Genomic DNA, 9,492 nt, shown 5'->3' with positions numbered 1-9,492 from the left:
TCTTATTGTTAATTTAAATTACTTAAATCATATTGAACTTGGTAAATGAATTTTTAAAAGGTTAAACTTCGTTTTTCTTGACAGTTAAATGAGAATTGACATTTCCTTGGATAATTGCTCCTTAAAGAATCCTTGATTGACTGTTGAATGTGTTTATCTTTTGTGGAGAGGGCCGAACGCCTCGGCAGATTAAATAGATGCATCTATGGTTCGCGCCGTTCGACTCTCGGCAGTACACAGTTTAAATATTTATGTTGGAGCGGACCGTACGACCTCGGCATGATTTGCGCATGATTGAACTTGATTGCTTTGGAATTTACAATAAATGATATTACCTCCTCGGCCTGAGATAAATTGTTAAATAATGGGAAATAAATTTGAAAATTTCTTATGAACAAAAAAATTGTTTACTTATTTCACGACATTGAGCTTACAACCGTTCTATGTAATCCATGCTTATTTATATCGTTGACATTTTATTTATAGCCCATAGTAAGTGTCGGAGCCGACCCCTCGTCACTACTTCTTCGAGGTTTGGCGGGATACTTACTAGGTACGCGTTGATTTACGTACTCATACTACACTTGCTGCACATTTTTGTGCAGGTGCATATTTGCCTAGTGGCCTTGTGGGCGCAGAAGCGCGGTTATTGCGGGGATTTAGGTGAGTTGCATTCCATGTTATGAGTCCGCAGCCAGCAGAGTCTATTTATATTTTCCTGTCCAATTTGTATTTCGGACAGATGTTGTATTTTATTTTACATTCTTAGTTCAGGCTCATGCACTTGTGTCACCGGGTTTTGGGGAGATTGTGGGTTGCACTGTATTGGAATTGTTAAAAATATTATTATTTATTTTGTAAATTTCATCTTTTACCATTTAATTGAAGGAAATATGATTTCAAAAATATTAAAATGAGAACTAAATTAAGTATTTATTTTTGGCTTGCCTGACAGCAGTGTCTGACGCCATCACGACCTTTAATGAATTTTGGGTCGTGACATAACTACTGAAATACTGCAAAGTTATTATCAAAAATACCTGAATCTTAACCCACCGACTGTGCCTATGAAGCCTCTACTGATAAACTGATGCACTGCTCAGGACATGAGATTTCCTGGCCAGTTCTCCAAGTAAACAAAAAAATAGCTAAATAATGACGACTCAAAGGAATACTCCATGAACAAATGCTGAACCCACCAATAGCACTGGAAGTGAGGGTAGTCCTAACCTTTAGACTGTTCGCCTGCAAAATCGGTTCCTACGTTGTACCGCAGACCAACGCAGGTTCCCAAAAGAGAACGCCAGTACCATCCATTGTACTCAATGAGTCTCAATGACCCCCCCCTCCTCCACACACACTAAAGCAGAGAATGATACTTAATAAAATATAAACTACAAGCAAAGATTCTAAATGCATGTAAAACATAAGCTTCTAAGAACAATTCTAAAATAATTGCATAACAACAGTTTATGAATATTCTAAAAGAAATTCTTTTATTTTTCTTTCTTATCTAAAAACAATTATATTACTTTATGCTTCGGGAGTTCCAACTATTCTGACTTATTTCTGTCTTAGTCACCGTGTGATCGGTACGAGTTCGATCCCAACCTAATCGAATAGGCCCAATCCATGAGGTGCCACTCACTTCATAGATCGCAGCGCTCCTGTATCATACCTTAGCCTGGCTAGACAAATTCTCAGCAACGAGACCCTCGGCTCGTGTGCTCCCTACTTTGGCCTAAGAAGTTTCAGGAAGTCAACGCCTTGGTAAGGACCCTCGGCCTGGACGATGACCCCTTCTCAGAATAGAAGATACTCCCAAAAATCTTTTCTTTCCAAAACTTCTTCTTGTGACTTTTCAAGTCTAAATCTTGTTTGAAGTGATCTATCAATATTCATAATAACATTCTTGAGTGTATACATAGCATAAGCATGAAATAAAATTACTCAAAGTATTTTTAAAAGTTCTATCTATCTCTTGAAACTTTAACATGTAAGATCATGCAATAAAGCATAAAAATATAAAAAATAGACGCTTATACTTCTCGAGTAAAATATATAAGCTTTAACTAGAATATACTTAGTCAACATATACTCACTCGTTCCAATTAAGCACATGTTGACTCTTTAAAGCATTTTATCAAACACTTTGTGGGCATGTTTTTGTGAGTAGAACCATTTTAGTAAAGAGTTATATCCACTAACCGCAAAACTCCTCGAGCCAATACGTAGGCTCCAGTCCAATTATATCCGTCAAACAATCGATTCTACAACAACCAGTGCATTTTAATTAATTTTAAAGTTTCACACCTAAACATTGAACTTACTATTGATAGAGAGAAAGAAGGGAATTAACTATCCAATTCTTATACTGTAGGATAATTGAGAATAGAAAATTTTATATACCTGCGTTCAAGAACTATTTATTTGTAAAGAAGCCTAGAATTTTCGTTGTCTGCGTGAATAGTTTGCTGCCTCTGTTTCTTGTCCTTAAAAGTCTTAATTATTAGTTTGTTGCTTTGTATTCTTTGAAACCCAATCCTTTGTCCCCCTTTCGTCCAAGGCTTTAAGCCTTTTCCTTGCCCTTATGTACAGACTACTCTATGGGCTTTAGGCCCAAGTTTAATTGTCTTGCTTTTATTTTTTGATTTAACAAGTATTTAATGATACTCACTTTTAATAATTAGCAATATTAAAAATTAATGGAGAAGTAACTCAAAAAGTCAATTATAAAGGTTTAAATCCATAATAGAAGTATAATTTTTATGCACTCAAGCAAGATTAACAAAAATTGAATTCTATATTGAGCGTGTCTTGAAACATTTATAGATTTGAGGAATGTTACAATCTTCCCTTCTTAAAAACATTCGTCCTCGAATGTTGCTTGGGACTTATTCTTAAGCCAACAATCATTCATTAAGTCCTTGAACTTCTTATGTTTTTTTAGCACTACTCACCAGTATTTTAAAGGGCGGGGGCATGAGGCGGGGCATTATACTTGATATGGGGCGAGGCGTAAGCCTCGAGGCGGGGGGTGTAAGCCCCATGGATCTTTAAAATTTTTAATTTATAAATTGATAAAATAATATAATAACACAAAAAAATATATAATATAAATTAAAAGTTTAAAAATTAAATGAGAATTAAAGAAACTCATAAAAAAATATCTACCATGATTCTTAAGTATAAATAATGCATACAAATCACGTATAAAATCTTAACTTTCATACAATTAAAAAATTACAATTTCTTTAAAAAAATGATTAAACTCCATATTTTACCTTCCTAAAGTAAATAACCAATAAATCTTATTAGTACCATAATTAAAATATTACTCCTTCATGAATAAATACAAATTAGTTTAAAATATCAAGTTAATAAAAGTCTATAATTAGGAGAGACATATGAACTAAGACACGACCAATAACAAGTAAAGATATAAATTCGCAATACTATGTCGCATTATTAGAGTTATACTCAATCTTCATATTTCTATCGATGAATAGAACTTTAATCATTATTTTGTTAAAGAATTTTGAGGGTCAATGATGTAAATTAGAAAATTCGACACGTGATTTGCGTTAGAACTATTAGGCGAGCCCGAGCGTTAGGCGTTAGGCGTATTTAGGGTGCATGGTCGGGTGCTTGGCTTTCTATAATCTCATAAGGTCCGATAATCCTAGGACTAAGCTTTCCTTTCTTACCGAACCTAAAAACACCTTTCATTGGAAACAATTTTAGAAATACCATGTCACCTATATTAAACTCTAGGTTCCTGTGCCTCTTGTCGGAATAAGACTTTTGACAACTTCGAGCCATTTTTAGTCTTTCTCTAATCAAATGGACTTTCTCTAAGGCTTTACAAACAAACTCCGGGACAATCAATAGCACTTATGCTGGTTCAAACCAACCCACTAGAGATCTGCATCTGCGCCCATACAACACTTCATAAGGAGCCATACCAATATTGACTTGGTAGCTATTATTGTAAGCAAATTATATAAGTGGCAAGTGATCATCCCAATTACCTCCAAAATCTATAACACATGCTCGCAACATATCTTCAAGAGTCTGAATGGTCGTTTCTTTCTGACCATCAGTCTGTGGATGGAAAGCGATGCTCAAATTGACCTTGGTATCTAATCTTTTCTGAAATGCTTGCCAAAAATACGCCGTGAACTTAGGGCCTCTGCCAGGTATGATTGAAACTGGAGTACTATACAATCAGACTATTTTTTTGATGTACAACTGTGCATACTGCTCTGCAGAATTTGTCGTCTTTATTGGTAAGAAATAGGCGGACTTTGTGAGTCGGTCTATGATAAACCAAACTGAATCATACTTACGGTATGTGCAAGGCAGACCTACTACGAAATCCATATTAATCATCTCCCATTTCCACTGCGATATCTCTATATCCTGAGCTAGGCCACCAGGCCTCTGATGTTCGGCTTTGACTTGTTGGCAATTCAAATATTTGGCCCCATGATCTGCTACTTGCTTCTTCATGCCTTTCCACCAATATAATTTTTTCAAGTCCAGATACATTTTGGTAGAACCTGGGTAGATAAAGTACTTTGAGTTGTGAGCTTCTTCCATTATGGCCTTTCTAAGACCATCTACATCAGGCACATATAACCGATCATTCAACTTCAAAACTCTATCACTTCCTAGAGTGAAAGCAGTGATTTCTCTGTTTCTGACTCCTTCTTTTAACTTCACTAAGTACGGATTTTCATCTTGCTTAGCCTTAACATGCACAACAAGAGAGGATTGCGCTAAGGCATAAGCAGTTATACCTCCTTCTTCGGTTTCATCCAATCTAATTCTATCATTTGCTAGTTTTTGAATTTCTCGACCCAAAGTTCGCCTTTGTACTGCAAGATGGTCCAAGACATCCATTGACTTCCTACTAAGTGCATCTGCTACCACATTAGCTTTGGCCGGGTGATAAAGGATATGGATATCATAATCCTTGAATAGCTTTAGCCACCTTCTCTGTCTCAAATTTAATTCTTTCTGCTTGAAAATGTATTGGAGGCGTTTGTGATATGTAAACACTTTAGAATGCTCGCCATAAACATAGTTTCACCATATCTTTAATGCAAACACCACTGTTGCAAGCTCTAAGTCGTGTGTGGGGTAGTTCTTCTCATGATTTTTTAACAGCCTGGAAGCATAAGCAATAACTTTTTCATCTTGCAGTAGAACACAACCAAGACCAATTCTGGAGGCATCACAATACACTGTGAACCCACCCGAACCTGTCGGCAAGGTTAACACAGGTGCAGTGGTCAACCTCTTCTTTAACTCTTGAAAACTCTACTCACAAGCATCTGACCACTGAACTTAACTGCTTTATGAGTCAACTTAGTTAATGGAGCTGCAAGTGGGAAAAATCTCTCTACAAACCTTCTATAGTAGCCAGGTAACCCCAAGAAACTCCTGATTTTGGTTGGCGTTGTCTGCCTTGGCTAGTTCTTGACTGCTTCTGTCTTCTGAGGGTCTACTTTTATGCCTTCACTAGATACCACGTGGCCTAAGAATGCCACTAACTGCAACCAGAACTCACATTTTGAAAACTTGGCATAAAGTTCATTCTTCTTCAAGGTCTGCAAGGCTATCTTGAGGTGTTCTGCATGCTCTTCATTACCCTTAGAGTATACCAGAATATCGTCTATAAACACGATAATAATGGTACCAAAGAATGGCTTGAAAACTTTGTTCATGAAGTCCATGAATGCAGCTGGATCATTTGTTAACCTGAAGGACAATACTAGAAATTCATAGTTCCCGTAGCGAGTTCTAAAGGCTGTTTTAGCTATATCCTCTTCTCTGATTCTTAACTGATGGTACCTCGACCTCAAGTCTATCTTTGAAAAGTACTTTGCACCCTGAAGTTGATCAAATAAATCATCAATTCTTGGTAGTGGGTACTTGTTCTTAATGGTAACTTTATTCAACTGCCGATAGTCGATGCACATTGTGAGAGACCCATCTTTCTTTTTGACAAACAGGACCGGGGCACCCCCACGGTGAAACACTCGGCCTGATGAAGCCCTTGTTAAGAAGGTCTTTCAATTGTTCTCTCAACTCATTAAGTTCTACTGGTGCCATCCTATAAGGAGGTATAGATATGGGATGGGTGCTTGGCATGAGATAAATGCAAAAGTCTATGATTCTTTCAGGAGGAAGTTCGGTAAGGTTATCTGGGAAAACTTCTGGAAATTCTCTAGCAACTGGCACAAACTGAAGAGCTGGTGGTTTTAATTCTGGATTAATAATGTGGGCCAAATAGGCGAGATACCCCTTACCGATCATTCGTTGTGCCTTAAGGTAAGAAATAAACTTACCTACAAGCGATGCTGAACTACCCTTCCACTCTAAGACTTATTCATTTGGATATTGGAACCTGACTATCTTGGCATGACAATCTAACATGGCATAGCAGGAAGACAACCAATCCATACCCATGATCACATCAAAATCCACCATTTCTAACTCTATGAGATCGGCCTCGGTGCTGCTACCTTGGATTGAAACTATACAACCTCTATAGACTCTTGTGGCTTTCACTAACTCGCCAACTGGAGTAGATTTTAGGAATGACTCACTAAGCTGTTGAGCTTTTGCAGATGCCTCTGCACTCTTTCGATCAAGTGTAGAAAACAAACGAGGTTGTCCCCCTACCTGAGTAACTCGATCTGCACCTCTGCCTGCTCCATGCCCTGTATGATTATGAGAACCACGAGCCTGAGGTGGTGCAACTATAGTAGCTGAGGTACTAGAAGGACGAGTTGACCCCCCACTGGAATTACGTCATAACTTTAGGCATTTTGCCTTTATATAACCACTGTCTCCGCAATGATAGCAATTTTAGAACTCTAGCTTGCACTGACCTGAATGTTGCCGCTTACATGTACCACAAAGACCTTGCTGATGTGAATATAGCTCAACATAGCTCTGGCTATGTAAGGATGGTGTCCTAAAATTCTGATTCTGGCGAGACTGGTTTCCATAACTCTGAGTAGGTATTAAGGAAGACCCACCACCTGACTAATGACTAGACTGGGTTCTTGCTAATGACCCCTTATTGAAAGAACCCCTTCCTCCTCCGCTGGATATACCACTAAACCCGTCCGCTAACTGCACTTTCTTATTATGCTCCTTTTCTTCTCTCCTTTGTTGTCTATCTTTTTCTAAGTGCTTGGCGAAATTCGAAACAAAGGAGAAAGCTGTCATTCCTACTACAGCAACTGTTGTCGTATCCTTAATGTGGTAAGCCAAACCGACAACAAACCTGCGGATCTTTGTTTTTTCTGTCTTAACCATGTGAGGAGCATGCTTAGCCAAACTTATGAATTCCATGTAGTACTCTTGCACACTTTTATTCCCTTGCTTGAGCTGCTCGAACTCTATAGTCTTAGCTTCCCTATCCTCTTCTAGTATAAAATTAGCCATGAAGGCCTCTTCAAATTCTTCCCAAGTAGGCGGACCATCATCCTCTTCTCTTTCCTTTTCCCACGTCTCAAACCAAGTGCCAGCCATATTTCTAAGTTGGTAGGCAACCAACTCCACAACTTCATCATTAAATACCTTCATCGCTCGGAGGGCTTTCTTAACACCTTTCAGCCACAACATTGGGTCTTCATCAACTATACTACCACGGAACAATGGAGGACTCAACTTCAAAAATTCATTCACTCTTGAGGACCCAGAATTGTTCTGTCTATTTGATTGAGGTGGAATCTCAGCTCTTCTCTTATTCTGGTTGACCATGAAGGCTTTAAACATCTCCATAGCACTGTTGACAACATTAAACATCTGACCCACCTCTGGAGATATAGCTGTTTGAGCCGGAACTGCTGTTGGGGGTGGAACTGGATCCTGAGGTACTTGCTCATTATGCTCCACTCCTTCTTCATGTTCAATCCGGGGTACTTGAACCCCCTTTGTGGATTTACCCTTCCTTTTTTACGTTGAAGCCTTCTTAGTTCTACCTTGAGCCAAAATAGTAGCAAAAGTTTCTTGAGAAGCATCCTAAGTGTCGGTCTCAGAGTTGCGAGTACGAGCTATTTCAGCGAGTTTTGGAGAAACAAATACATTAGATAATTTCTAACTAGGGTTGTGACCCAATCCTAGTATGTAAACCTAATGGGTGTTTAATTTATGGCTTGTTTATGGTTGGGAGTTTATTATTTAGCCTTGTTCTTGCTTTTGATTGTAGAATTAATGGTTGTAAACATTAGTTCATGCCTATTTGACTTGGTCTCTTCTTGAGAAAGAGAGACTTAGTGTAGGAAAACTTGGCTAACAAGAATTTGGGATAAAATCAAGAGATTGATAGTCCCAATTAAAGGGTTGAACCTAGAGATAGTAAAACCCGACTTGAGCATTTTATCAACTGTTTTGTTCAATACCCATTTGGACTTGAGAAAGCCAAATTGGGCAAAATAACTCTCTTACCGAGAGGTATTGAGTGGGTACTTGAGTGTTGATAGCTATAATGCACCCCGACCAACGAAACAAGCTTTACAATTTACAACCTATTAGGCAAACACCTAGGTGAAGGTCATAGCCCTAGGCCTTTTACACTATTTGAAAGCAACAACAAAAATAATTTCTTAGTTTTAACTGTTTATCTTGCAATCTTAGTTTAAACTAGATCTAGAATCAGCCAAATCTTGTAGAAGCGTAATTTAAGATAGTTCAAGCTCATTCACCACAATATATACTTCTAAATCCCATTCATTTAGCTCCCTGTGGAATTCGACCTCGACTCTCTGTTGGGTATTACTATTGCATCGACCGTTTCATAACCTCAAATAGAGGTGTGACTTGGGCGAGATCAACTTTTGGCGCCGTTGCCGGGGAGCATAAAAATAGATTTATCTATATATTTGATTTTGTGTGTGAATTGTATTCTTTTCCTTTCGTGTTACTAATCATTTTGGTGAAACAATTGTAGGTGAAACAATGGCTCTCAACAACAATGATCCTCTCAGAAACATGCCTTTCGGGGATGTGGACGTGGAAGATGAACAAGTTGAAGATGTTCCTCTTGAACCTTAAGCAAATAGACGAGGCCGACCGCCTCAAGACAACGTTCCCCTTCCACCCCTACCTCCACCAAGAGCAACTCCATACCGGGTGTTGCCGAATGAAAGGTATGCAAGTGCCATAGTCCTGCTCCGCATTAGGGCATACAACTTTCAAATCACAAATGTTATGCTCACATTGCTAGAGCAATGGGGATTCTTCATCGGCGCTCCAAATCAAAATGCGTACAAACACTTGAAAGGGTTTGTGGACACTTGCTGGGGGAGTAAACAGACAAACGTATCCGAGGATACTTTAAGGTTGAGGCTATTTCCTTTCTCTCTACGGGGGAAAACCTTGGATTGGTTAGAAAGGTTGCCAAACCATTCTATCCATACATGGGATGAATTGGCGAAGAAATTCATTTCCAAGTTCTTTTCTCCCGGGTAT

This window comes from Nicotiana tabacum, chromosome 19 (genome assembly GCF_000715075.1).
Source record: "Nicotiana tabacum cultivar K326 chromosome 19, ASM71507v2, whole genome shotgun sequence".
NCBI classification, from domain to species: Eukaryota; Viridiplantae; Streptophyta; class Magnoliopsida; order Solanales; family Solanaceae; genus Nicotiana; species Nicotiana tabacum.
The sequence above is the reverse complement of the archived record's forward strand: the minus strand, read 5'-3'. Positions refer to the sequence as shown.